Below are 14,960 nucleotides of genomic sequence, written 5' to 3'. Positions count from 1 at the left end.
ATAAAAAGGATGGCGGAAACATAATCGTAAAAAATAATCACTAAGCCTTTCATAGTTATCAGAAAATAAAAATTAATTAACAGTCCACGTTTTGCTGCCGCACCTTGTATAAAACACGTTTACTATGTCACTCAAAACAACCTATGCATTGAACATGTTCTGGTTCTGTTTTATTTTGGTGGTGCCACCACTGTTGTTCTTCCCATAAGTATGGGAAATTAAACGATTATTTACTAGATTACCCAATTTGGATTGCAGCTGGTTGATTTTTTTTTTCACTTATCAGCTAGATTTTTTAAAGAAAGGTAAAAATACCCTGTCGATGGTGGTCAATGCTGCTGGTAGGACGTCAAAAACATTTGGTGTAGAGGACATTTATAACTCAAAGGAATCAACAATTCCGTATGAAGCGTTCTAGAACTCAATATTAATGATCTACAACATTAAAGCGACGGGGTGAATATATGAAATGTATAGTTACTTCACGAATAAATAATCTAAAATTGAAAATCGAAATATATAAGATACAAAAAAGAATGTACATATGTAGTGCACTATAGAGAGGATGAATTCTATCTGAACATTAACCCGTTCATCACTTATTATTGTAAGTTTGGGAACCAATGGTCTTGACAGATGAAGTATCATACATATTTCCAAACAAAAGGATATCCTGACTTCAATTCAAATTTTGCATATTTTTTAGTCATTATTACGGGATGAGCGGCTTCCTATAAATGAGCCCTTTAAACTCTCATGATTGATGATGGAGATCAAAGGTGTAACATATACGATGTGTGATGTGAGCATGTGATATTGGATGAGTATATTGCCGATTGTGTCGGTCTTGAGAGCCCTCTGATTTTATCCAACTTCACACCTTCAGGAGTAAATTTTAAGCATTTTTCGTGTGTAAGATTTTTTGTTGTTGGCAATCTGGGCAGTGTTTCCTTATTTTCTAAAGCTGTTATCATTATTTTCCCAGTCTTAAAGAGAGAACTTCTAAATATAAAGTGTAGCTATGAGTGTGTGTGATCTTGTATAACGGAGCGTAACGCTGAGAATTGAAGATTGACATCGAAGTAATTCAGACCTTTGTCTTTGGTTGTTACAGAGTCAACTTGTTTCTAATTCCTTCCCTCATAATGCTCCCAAATTATTCAATTAAACGTCATGACAGCCCAGCTGCTTTCCTCACAAATATTTTTCAAATTGTCAGGCTGACCATGTCCATTTTCCCTAGTTTTTTTTGTTTTTTTTTCATCACAAAAATGCCCAAAATTTATAACTACAATACTAATACCCATTAGGTGGTTTATTTATCAACTTTTTTTGAATTTCGATTCTGGCTACTTTGGAAAAGTAGTGATATGGTATGGACATAACCTATGCAAAATTGCATTGTCCTGTGAGATCATTTTTAGGTAGCACATTTAGCTCAAAGTTTGAAAGGGTACAAAAGTTATCTATTTCTTCAATTAAGATTAAAATACAGCATGAATCATTATTTTGCATTTATTAATTATCATAGTCATTATTCTAACATATAAAAAACATTAAAACAAATTTATAAAAGCTACCCTCTCCAACAAAAAGAAAGAAATATATAAGACAACTTTGATCTTTCCTTTCTGAAAATGTAAAAAGAATTATGCTCCTTATACGCCGATCATATAATTTTCCAAACGTTTATTTCGTTAATAGAAAAAATTTAGAAAAAACTTGTAAAACATTATTATAGATTAAATAAATGTTTATTAAAGTAAATTAACTAAAAATGTCTTCTAAGTATCGGTATTTACTAAGTAAAGAGTTTTTACCTTTTTCATAATTGATTGAGATATGCTACCTGAAGATGATGACATTGACGAACAATACACTTTTGCATAGGCAACTTTTCCACACTACCCGTAATCGCTGGAATCGAAAAAGTTAAAAATCAAACCGCTCTAATACGAATCCCCTTATCTTAATCCATATTCCATTAGTTTCATTGAAGACAACAAAACGAAAAGTATGTTATAGGGATATATTTTTGTGGACCTTTTATATAAGTATGACTACTTGTAAAATTTACTATCTGTAAGTAATACGATATGTAAATATGTATAAAAGACGATCATTTCTCTCTCTAATACATGTATGGATATGTATGTACATACCAAATAACTGAGGCATAGCTTTTTATTATATAAAGGGATAAATATACCTTCATATATTTTGAGATATTTTTTAGTATATAAATATTCTATTTATTTTTTTAGCAAAGTGGGGATACTCTGAGGGTAAATTTAATGTTATCGAAGGAAAATGATATGATGAAAACACCCTTTGAAATATGTAAACACATGCTGAGTGTGAATTTAATTATTACACACTTTTTCTATGGTGAATCGTAGCTCACAAGTCCCAAAAAAATAGTTATTTTTCTCCGTTTACACAATAAAAAACTATATTTATTTCAACGTATTTTCTAGATGCCAGACAAAACTAAAACGTCCGATTTGAGGTAATGTCAAAAATTTTAAGGAATTTAACATCAAAACTGCACATCAAATAAAATAACGTCTTATGTGAAAAGAAGACCGTGGCTCATGCTCAGTGTGCTATAACGACCCAGAAGTTTTTCTATGAATTTTTTTTTATTACCCACAACACTTTTGACTGATATACTTGCCTGCCCTCAACCCCTTTAACAACAGCATATTGGTTCGTATTTAAGACAGAGATTGTGATTAAGGTGTGCGTAATTTGAGTGCTCTCAAGGAACGAATAACTAAAGTATGGGCAAAAGATAAGCAGCTATGGTTTGATACTAAAGTATGTATGTGATTTCGTGGCCGGGTTTCATATTTAATAAATACAAGTTTTATCATCTTTGAAAAAATAATCAATATATTAATAGTATGTTATCACACTTAAGCCTTAATAACAAGCAGTAACAAAAAATGATGGGATATATTCTCAGGAGCTAAGAGCAATTGTTATTGCTGAAGCTATTAAAGTACCGTTATTGTGCAATAATAGATGTTCTTTTGCTGGATAATGAATTAAGTACATTACGTCAACTTCAAGACAGCATTTAAAGGCTTTAAAAAGGATTTTATAGCAATCTATAATTTAAATTTGAAGCTTGCATGATAATATTATCAATTATAAAATATACGTGTATGTTACTCAAGGAGGGGGATGTGAAATTTTTTTCTCAGAATGCACCAGTTATATTAAATAATAAGCTACAGATTGTCAAATCATTTTGAGGAAAATACATTTTTTTAGTTTGCTCACGCTTTTATAATTTTAGACTTATTGTCATTAGAGCGGTTTAATCTTCAACTTGGTCCTAACTCCTCATCTTGATCAAATTATGAAATAAGGCAAAAACTCTTTACTTAGTCAACATAGATACTTAGAATATTTTTTTAGTCAATTTGTATAAAATATTTTTGATATACATTTTTCTAACCTAAAAAAGTAATTAAGCTAGGTGTTTTTCTCTATAATTATTTTTTTGAGCAAATTAGGATAATTTGATGATTCATGGATAGCGTGCATAATTTTCTTCTTTTTTTTTTTTTTACATTTTCAGAAAGGAAAGATCAAATTTGTCTAATGTTATTCTCTCTTTTTGCTCCAAAACGTAGTTTTAGAAAAAAAAAAAACTTTGGCATCTTTTTATAGGTTAAAATAATGTCTATCATCATTAATAAATGTAAAATAAGGATTAATGCTGCATTTTAATCTGTATTGACGAAGTAAATAACTTTTTTCTTCTTTCAAACTTTGAAATTAGTTTGAAAATTGAAAAATTAATATTAAATAAGATTGTAGACAAATAAAATTTGCATAGGTTATTTCCTTACTAAATTCCAAGCCATTATCGCAATTCCAAAAAATGTAAAAAAAAAACGTTTATTGTCCATGTAGTTAATTTTCTCAAATATGATTTATTTTTTCAGTATAACATACATATTATATTGTACAATTTAGCAACATTGGGGCGTATTCTTAGCCCAAAGATGTCATTATACACAAAAATGTGTAATTTATTTTTATATTTTTACGTATGTAACTATTTTTGAATTTTTGTTTACGAACGAAAAAAAAAAATATCAATAGGATTAAATATTTAAGAGATAAGTAGTGGTGTGTTGGTCCTTATTTAGGACTCAAGACTCCAGTCCCGTTCAGTTCAGTCTTGGTACGGTCAGGTTCAGTCCTGCATATCGGTTCTAAAAACTTATAAAGTTCGGTCTGGATGACGTCAATTACCTTTTTTTCATAATTTTTAATATGTTTTGTACTGTCAGTCCCAAGGACTGACGGTACGTTAATATTTACCCCCAGAAAGTGATCTCCCTCTTTCCCCCAAATATAGGTTAATTTCAATGCAAATTTTCTCGAAAAAATTCCTAACCAACAATACATATATTTGGAATATATCTTAATGAAAAAAATCAACTCTGATGTGATGTTTTAATCTACTTTCCAATACACAGATTTAATCATTCCATAATATACTCATTATTCTAGTAAAGAAGGTTTTAATTTGGATAAGAGCATATGCTGAAAGAACACTTTATTTAACCCTTAAGCGCCGATTGCAACAAATTGGCTATATGATTGGCTTCTGATGAACTGCAAGATGGTTGGATATATTCGTCATCCCTGTTTATTCCACTATCTTCTCCTTCAGATTCAGAATATGGTGTAGAATGCAGAATCTTCAGTATTTTCCATTCGGATAGATGTTTCTTCCCAGAGATGTTGATTGTCTATTTCTCCCATATATAAATTCTTCAAGACCCCGCCATGTACATTGTTTATACATATATGGTTCACGATGCCATACACATTTCAAAACAAATTCAGAAGTGTTGAGAGTTTAGCTCTTTGACTTAGTTGTATCAACTACTGATGCATTGACATTGTTTAATACTAGAATTGATGTCAAAATGACATTTCTGGCCCTTAAAGATGGTAACATGTTGTTTGGAGTATTTTATAACTCCACACGCTTGATATTTTTTAAAATTAGAGTAATCATTTAAAAAATAAAAGTATAACAAGTACAGATTAATTGGATGATTACTTGTTTAATAATGTAATATTGATCTAGCCGAAGATGTCATTTTTACCGTTTTCCGCGGCCGTTTTATTGTTAACACTGGAATATTTATAGATACTTATAGTTCCCTAAATTGAATAGATAGGTATATTAATCATTTAATTATCACTCCTTATAGCGATTATCTCAAATTATCAACATTTTTATTTTTTTTTTTAAATACAGTTTGAAGTTGTACAAGCAAATTATACAACGTACTCATTTTACATTCTCTAATTACAATGATATTATACAATATAAAAGTATGTTTTTTCCTTCGATGAACTTGGTTTGGGATGAAATTTTTTCACGATGTACTTGCTTTGGTGTGAAAAGAGGGAGGTGAACTTTCCGGGGCTGAAAAGGGCATGTGAACTTTCCTGTAACTATTTTAAGTGTATCAGGACTAAATTTACACATGGCATATTCATTGACACTAATGTATTCAATTAAGTTGAATATTGATATATACATAAATATATATATATACAATTGCTTTATGGGCGTCATTTATGGGTGCCCTCACCATAAAGGGCTGAGGATACTGAAACTTTGGATGGGTGTCTCTTTTGAATCATTTTAGTCAAAGACAGGAGTTACAATTTTCTGGGGTGTCATATAAGAAGGGCTTGTTCTATACTTAAAATACAAAAAAAATTGGAGCTCAAAGAAATTATATAGTGTAATAGTAATCAAAAAGTGACCAATGTCTCAAAAAACAAAAATCCGAAAAATAACTTTTTCAACATTTTTTCAAAATCAAAAAAGTTATGGGCAAAAAAAGAAATACGTCAAAATTAGAGTTTTTATTTTTATTTTCAGGTGTAAAAAAATGAACTTTCAATCGAATATTATGTTCGTAAATATAATAAATTTTTTAAAAACTTTGTCTCGAAATTCGTTTGCATAATAAATTTGTCAAATAAAAATTGATGTTTAACTCATTAGTGTAATATTTTCTCAATATTTTTCTGGGTTTTTTTTTTTTTTATCAAACGTCAAATTTTAAGAAGAAATGCCGCAAAACGATGCATTTTGGACATATAATTTTAAAGCTCAAAACAATTATTGGGTTTTTTTTGTCGATAAAATTATTATTCATAACTTTTTGGGTTGTGCAAATATGAAAAAAATTTTTGTAGGTTTGTGTTCCTCTTTACAATGCCAAAAAATGCTATTAACTACTTTTTTTTGGTAAATTAGTTCAAATCAGTTTTTTGCAATTTTCTTTCCAAATTTCAATTTGGCAATTTTATGACAAAAATGAAAGATGAACTTCCTATCTAGACAAATTTTTCCATGCATAAATGTTAGTAAATTATTTGAAGTTTATGATACAATTTTTATTAAATACATAATCATACATCTCATAAAATATAAAGACGCTTTATTATAATGCCTTTAAGTATAACCTAACGCTCTTCCAAGCCATGCGAGTAATCCTTTGCTATAATTATATATAAGCAATTGTATGTATGCATAGAAAGACCAAAGTCTCATATAGGTAATTAATATGGATTATTCGCTACGATTTTTTTGTTCTACCATTCATGGTATATATATATATATGTAGATATATTAGAGAAAATGTAATGAAAAATATTCCTATATCAATCTTCAATAAAGAAAATAATGGAAATACAGTGGGGTAAAAGAAAATAAGAAGAAAAGAATGTTTGGAAATAAATTTATCAGAATGATTTTCACATTTTTTTTATTCTATTTGAAATAAAATGAAAATTTATTTCAATTTTAATGTTTGACTTTATATATATATGTATGAATATAATATTGTATGTAGGGATATGCCGAGTAAAGAAAATCTACTATGCACAAGAAAGGCCCACTTTAGGGAATTGGGAATAGTGATACCAGGGTGGGGAATAATTTATTTGGATCATGTTATTCCATGGAGTTCAAATGAATATACAACATATATTCGTGTACATATTACTAAATATGTATGTACTTTCAAAGGAAATAAGATAACAAAATTACATATAAATATGTTGTGTACAAGATGCAACTTGTATAAGCAAATATACAAGTTGCAATTATTATGCATTATTTAATTTCAACATTGAGCATTCTAATTACCAACTTATAAATATAAATGATACCGCAGATGAAGTGACTATATTTTTTATTTTCTATATACCTTATATTATATTTTGGGTTTTTTAAAAACTTTTAGGGCAACTCAGGTACCCCCAAAAAGAAGCTAGATAATCCACTGCTCCTCAGAATCTCCAATTTTTTGAGAACTTTGTTTGTTTTTCATAAACTTTGGTGAACGAGCCTTTGTGTTGGTGTTAGATTATACTATGTTTGTCGTATATTCTTTGTGTTCAAAGAACTAGTTGAACTTTTACGTTCAGATCCAAAAATATGTGGTTAGGTCAATTCGAAAAAATAAATATATTTTAAAGAGAGTTTCGAGCTGCTTTTAAATTTAAAAATCCTTTAAAGTGTACTTTTTGCCTATATATATATATATATTGACGCTTAATTTAATAATTTCTATTCATACATATTTTAGAGCACAAGAAAAAAATCATATAAGATGCCAATTATGATCATTGAGCCTCTTTTGAAAAATAATAATTTATTGATCTTCATACATACTTGATAAAGCTTTTCAACTGACTATTTTAAATGGCATAAATAATTAATATAAGGGGGCATTCATAAGACACGTAGTTCATTTTTCACATAATTTTTTTACCTACCTTATATTGCCGCTTTTCTTTACCTCCTAAAACCACGGGATGTTTTTGTTTTTTTTCACAACTTTTATATGTGTTGACCTTTTTTACAAAAAAGAAAATGGGGGTTAATTTTCTATTTATGCCATCTTGGCATATTATCTGGTAAATGAGGTTTTAAGAAAACCTTCTTCCACTCCCAAACGAGGACAGGCTGGAGGCCCCTCCCCCGAAGTGGGCTATGTGAATGTCCCTTACTAGTGTATATATATATACATTTGTAATAGCTCAAATTATTTTTACATTCAAATCAAAATATCTACATAATAAATAAAAAAATTTATCTTCATATTTGAAACTTAAAGTATGAATTTGCCGAATCAAATAATTGATAGTGATGAATACTTTTCGTAATTATTATTATGTAGTTTTCATTTATGTTAATTAAATCTACATCTATAAATATAATTTCGGAACATTATTATATGAGTAAAGTCATTAGAATATCTTTTTAAACTAATTGACATATTAAATGCGAATGTATCTATGTGTGTGAGGGGGGGAGTGAAGGAATGGTTTTTGCTGAAATTTTATATGTAGGTTTTTAAGACTCAAGTGATAGTTCTGGTATCAACTTGACATGGGAGTCATAAAATATCATTGAACAAAAGTTTAACTTTAATATTTTTGTCTTCTCTAAACCTTATAATCTGTTTTTAAAAAAATTATGCAAATTTATATTACTATATGCAGTGAGAACAATTATTAATTTTTTTCTGTTAAATGAAGCAGAAGAGTTCAGAATAAATTTTAGTTTCAAATTGTCCTGGGAAACGCGGAACAAAACTACTCTAGTAACTTATGAAATACAGTATACGTAGTGGTTAAAATCCCGAGTACTATGGGCATGTTAAAAAAATAAACCTTTAATCAAAATGGTAACCCTGACAATTTCAAGAATGTATTAGTGGAGATAATGAATAATGCTCATGACGTTTCATTAGATCAGCGATAATCAGCTGCTGGGTCAAGGGAGGAAGGAGAGAAGGAAATAATCAAGGACATTTGCTAGAATTACTCCTACGTCAATCCCCAATTCTACTCTGAGTCCAACAAGGACTTACAATTATAACTCCGCAGCTAATCTTCAGGGGTACACTCCATCTTTTAGGAGTATACAAAAATATTCCATCAGCTTTTCAATATAATTTAATATATTTAGGAAAGGATTTTCACTTCTCAGGCAATTAAATAATAATGACCACTACTAAGGAATTGAAAATTCATTCTTCTTTAGATTACCGAATAAATGAAAAACAGGAAAGCTAAAAAATCCACAGGATTTTCAACACTGAGTATACGTAAAATAAGAAAACTGGGAAAAAAAGTAGTTGAGGACAGCCGGTTGTGAAATAAGAAGGGGAGGAGGCCTCAAGAATCAGGCCTTGATACCAGCTAATTGCATCATTTTTTCGTATCTTCTTCACTCCCCTACTGTACCGACATGCTGACATAATTACAGTCTGCAACCTCTAAAAAGAAGACAAAAAAGGAGGGGATGCGATTCGGTCCTGAACAAGATTAATAGTTCAGCTTGACAGAAACATAACTAATCTAGTTCTTAAAGGGGGAACCCAAATCCTTGAATTATTTTAAAATGTCTACCTTGCCGGACATAAGAGCCTCCAGCTCTGATGGTGATTCTTGTTTTACTAACCTTCACTAGATACAGAACTCCTTGGATTTTTGCAAATAAGAACTCAATTTTAAAAGTCTCGTGGTACTTAGGTGATGTTACAACAAGCGAGTCAGAGGACCATATTATAGGCTCCAAGAATCATATACTCAACCATTCCAATAAGTCTTTATGGATGGTAAAAGAGATGATGATGATGAAAGGATTACTCCAGTTCCCATTTACACCACTGACATAACTACTCCCCAAAACTTTTGATTTAGATCGGGGCTACTGGGTGGTAAATATATGGTCAGTTTGCATCTTTTAAGAATTGCATTTTACATGTATTTTACAAATACATGCCCTAATTGTCTTGTCACTGACTTCAAGTTCCTTTCCAATTGAGACAAAGAACCTTGTATGGGACTGGTCAATGATGGTGAGCACCCTTTTCGATGAACTCTACGACTTCAAATTAGTCCTCCATGAGTTCTTCAAATATTCCAGTGTCTTCCTGGTTTATTCAATGTAACACATTTTGAGCCCAGCGGGGTGACAGATGTCACGGTTGCTGATTTGTGCTTGATTATCAATAAAAGCATAAATACTGCGCATCTTCGTTCCTCCTTTGTGAACTTAATCTCTGGAAAATTTGATTATAGTTCTTCTATTGTGACGAAATTGGGCTGACTGATTTGATTATATTTGTATATTACGTGGGATTAAGATAATTATAGAAAGGCGTCATTTGATTACAGGGGTCCCAAAAAGGGTGCACATTTCATTTTCGAACGCTGTATATATGTATTTGTAAACCCTTCACCAACTTTTTAATTTATTTACAGAGGTAATCATGTCTGTCCAACTTTTTGTTCTTATCACTTTTCCCATTTTAAATACTTAGAAGAAAGAAATAACATACAAATAGATATATTAATGTTGTTGCAATAAGTAGATATTGCAATTATAATATATTTACATGGAAAGGGGGGGGGGAGAAAGTTAAATTTATACAACATACATATTATATGGCTATATATGAAACTTAATTATGGGTATGATATTAAGATGATTCTTACTCCCTTTATTTTAACGTATTATTAAACCCTAAAAATATCATACTTACAATATTATATGTAATTTGCACGATTTCGAAATGAAAGGGATCTATACCAGGGGCTTCATTGAAATCTGAACACTTACTAATTTAATAATTAATTAAAGTTGTGTGATTGAAATTAATAAATATTTCGATATATTAAAGTATAAATAATTCATTAAAAAATAAAGCAAACCTGAGCTGTTTAGTTTACTTAGAAGAAATGAATTTGAACGTGATGGATGCATTTCTATTCACGCACTCCAAGCAATTGGGTGTCTCCAAGACCACCATCTACGTCGTCAGCAAGTCCGAAACGTTTGGAGCGGCTCTATCGAAAAGGCCAAACTGGACACGGAAAAAGTATAGAAATCAGCCCAGGCCAATCCTCTCAAGTCCATTAAGGCCCATGCAAGAGGACTTGGCTTTCATGCCAGACTGTCCAGAGAGCTATCAAAAAAGTGGTTCGAAAGAGACATTTGAGAATGGAGAGGCCACTTTTAACACCAGCAATGAAAGAAACCGATCTCTTCCTTTGCAAAACTCTTTTGATTTCTTTTAAACTCTTTTTTTTTTTTTTTTTTTTTTAACTTTTGGATCCCCTACAGCCCTGATGCCCAACCCCATGCCTACATAATTTGGGTGCATATCGTGGGGAAGGCCTGCAGTGTCCGTCATCCAAACACAGACTCCCTCAACTCACAGTCAGCTATTACGGGGATACCTCCACTGAGGACTACATACGCAGTCTATATTAAACTGACATCCGCCTGGAAGACATCGTTGCCGCTAAGGGCGGCTACATTAATGATTAAGAGAGCTCAGACACATGTATTAAAAGTATTCATTTTGTTTCAATTCAGTTGTTAATTAATAAAGTATATCTTGTTGAAGTTTAAAATTCAAAATGTTCAGATTTTAATTGACCACTCGGTACAGATATGCGTTTGTTTATGTTTATTTATGAATATATAATGAATACAGAGTGCCATCGCTACTTATTAAATTGTTTGATATTTGGCAAAAAGTAGTAAAATATTTGGATAGTATGTATAAAATTCTTTATTATTTTAAAACGAGTAAAAGTTAGTGAGCAAAAAAAAAAAAAATCAAATTTCTTATTAAAATGCATTTGGGACAAAAAGACATTGGCAAGATATTTGGAGTGAATGTCAACTCTGTTGGGTGATTACAAAAATGGTCTGTTTTACTGGAGTAAAGATAAATCAGTACCACTTTTTATGCAAATTTCCTATGTTTTTAAAGAAAAGTTTTATTTTATATTTAAAACTATATTTTTTTTGGAAAAGGTACAGCCTTCGTATCACCATTTTTTTATTAATTGCACCCAAATTCAGTTTTTTTTTACTATGACTTTTGATTAAAAAAATCAATTATTTTTCTTTTGTTATGGTCGTTTAAGAAAAAAAAGTGTACTGGGTTCGTAAGCAAAACGTTGACTGGTAATTAACTTTTATTTCCTCATTATTATGGGGAGGTTTTACAATTACTTTTTTTTAAATTCCGTTGTTGGTTTTTTTATTATTTTTGAATTAGAAAACAATAATAAACATTTCACTAGTTCTTCATCATGAGTGACCCAGAAGCAAAAAAGTAGCAGATTTATGATCCCGTAGACGCAAAAATTAGTATGAAAATCATTATAAGCAGGAGCCTCGTTTTCAAGATTGCCAAAACGAAAAAGATCTCTCAAGTTAAGCAGGAAGTGGAGGACAAAATTTGATGAACGATTCTGGAGTTCCTGGCCAGTTTGGAAAAGAGGATTAAGGAACATACTACAAAATTCATGAATTGTCTCTTCAAGGAGTTCACTATGGCTGAGGGAACCATCAGGATGGCTGTGAAGGACAACTTGGGGCATTCCTCATACACGAGGATCCCCAGCAACCTTCTGACAGGACCTATGAAGGCCAGAATGCTTGATAGGTGCAAGAAAGTCTTCACATGGATCAAGAACAACGGGTCCACTTTGAAAATTTTATCAGGCAAGAAGATTTTCACAGTTGAAAAAGTGTTAAACCGGTGCAATGAACGCTGGTATGCAAAAGAAAATGCTCAGGCTATGTACCGAACCAAAGATACATCCCAAATACTGATCTTTGTGGTTTTTTTGCAAGAAGATGATCCATTTCTTCTTCAAGCTCATGGAGAAAATAGACCAGTACACCTACTACAAGTTGAATCGGTACATGTCCATGGTTGAAGGCATACTACCCGGAGAGAAATTATGTATTGACGCAAGATAGCGCACCGTCACACACATTACCCAAATGTTATGTCAACCAATATGGAAGAATTTTGATCCAACGATATGTGTTATTCATCCTTGCCAGATGGGAATCCACTTGACTTCAGGGACCTTGGAGACGAACAAAAATACTAACTCAAGGATGGACTCGATGAAGACCTCCATCGTGACTGAATGGGAAAACATGTACAAAGAGTTTGTGATCAACAAATGCAAGGATTTCGCTCGCCGTGTGGAGAATGTGATGACAGCCGATGGCGGCTATATTAATTGGCCGAGTCCCCAAAGGCTTTGTTAACATGTTTTTTGTTATACAAAAATCATAATTGTTGAAAAAAAAAAAATTGTTTGTATTTATCGACAGCTATTTCGTGAGTCCACGTTTAGCCTACGTGGGGCCCTCAAAGCCTCCCTATAACCGGCCTTTATAGCCAAAAATGTTGGATTAGGAACTCAGAGAGTTAAAGGAAAGGTTGTCATCACTACCAGGGATTTGATGAAATATCCTAGAGATGCCACCATTGACCATTGAAGGTTGTGATCAAAGCTAGTTGGGGCATAAATTAAAATATATATATTGTTACAATTATATGACTATTAATTAAAAGTTCCGTAATAGAATCGATATTTCTTCGTACACACCCTGTATATTATGTAGAATGTGAATGGGTAGCAGAAGCTTAACCATTAACTGTATATATAAAATGTATTAACACTTCAACAGCAACAACAAAGTAACAACAATAACAACACATTAGATTATCTACTTTAATATATACAAATAGACAACCAAACATATTTGTGAGCACTGGGAAGAATGAAGGGAGATTAACAAACCATTATCAGATTAGATACAGCAACAGCAATAGATTATTACGACTAAATGAATTATTGTACAAGTATGTATGTATTGGAAGTATGTACTTATCCTACAGAGACCAGGCATCTCCTAATTAATTACGAATAAAAACTTTACATACACATTATGAATTTTCTAATACAAGTTTGATTTTATCCAGTGGTACACATTTTATTATTTTCAATTTTTAAGAGTAAAATTGAAACAAAGATTATTGTCAGATTATTTATTTAACACAATCATCTGAAAATAGTGCTCGGCACAACTTTTATTCAATATGTGAGCCCTCAGCACTAAAATTATCTCAGTACGAGTCCCTTGCAGACATTGACTATGTAGTGAGACGTGAGCTTGGTCCACTTCTTCTTGATTGAAGCCTCTGGAGACTGGACACTCCTGTGAGGAGTAGGACACAACCTCTCTCCTCCAGATGCACCTAGATAGAGTAGTCCGAGGAGTTCGTATCTGGAGAGGAGGGTGGCCACATGTTGAGGTTCCAAAGATCCGCATAGATGTATCATATGAAGGTCTGTGTCTTAATAGCGCAATGACACGGAGCTCAGTCTTCAGTAAAATACCAAAGTTGTCCCCAAAGTTTTATCTCTTCCAAGGTATCACTTTCTCATCTCAAAGTTCGATTTAATTTTAAGGATTGAGCCACTCCTTCCTCTCCATCAAAATGAGAGGTCAGACTTTGCCCAAGACCATGGTTCCGGTGGGATTTTTTGTTCTGAAAACATGTTTCACTGAAATTAAGACATTGTTTGGATGTTTGGTTGTGATGTAGCAACTGTTCTAATTAGTCACAGTGGCATCAATAGCGAAAAAAAATTCATTAGATAAGAGAAAAACTTTGCTTCAATATTTGTTGGGCTTGAGAAAATTTAGAATATTTGTTCCCTTTCTAACTATCTCGGCTGTCACTCTTCAAAGATATGATGTCTCATTGCCCTCCTCTGAGATTTTGCAAGCATTATCATTCCGGATGGATAATAATAAAGTGTGTGCCATTAAATAAGATAAACCCCGCATTAATAACAATACCTAAAATTACAAATTATAAACATTTTATACTAAACGATTTGAATAGTATATTATGTTTTCAAAAGTGCCAATCATTATTCTCTTATTTTTGCATAGGGAACATTTAATCATAAATTAACTATGAGTGTGTATTAGGGTGATTGTTCCTATGTTGCAGGCCATTTTCATTGTCTGGAGGATTGATATACTGACACTATAT

General features: G+C 31.6%; 1 protein-coding gene across 1 annotated transcript in view; it reads right to left on the bottom strand.

The window, feature by feature from the left end:
- The window catches only part of LOC121128868 (sodium channel protein 1 brain), a 244,362-nt gene that overhangs the window by 83,701 nt on the left and 145,701 nt on the right, over nt 1–14,960 (bottom strand). The window lies entirely within an intron of this gene.

Source organism: Lepeophtheirus salmonis, chromosome 14, assembly GCF_016086655.4.
Source record: "Lepeophtheirus salmonis chromosome 14, UVic_Lsal_1.4, whole genome shotgun sequence".
Classification (NCBI taxonomy): Eukaryota; Metazoa; Arthropoda; class Copepoda; order Siphonostomatoida; family Caligidae; genus Lepeophtheirus; species Lepeophtheirus salmonis.
Note: the sequence above shows the minus strand (reverse complement) of the source record. Positions and strands in the feature narration are given on the sequence as shown.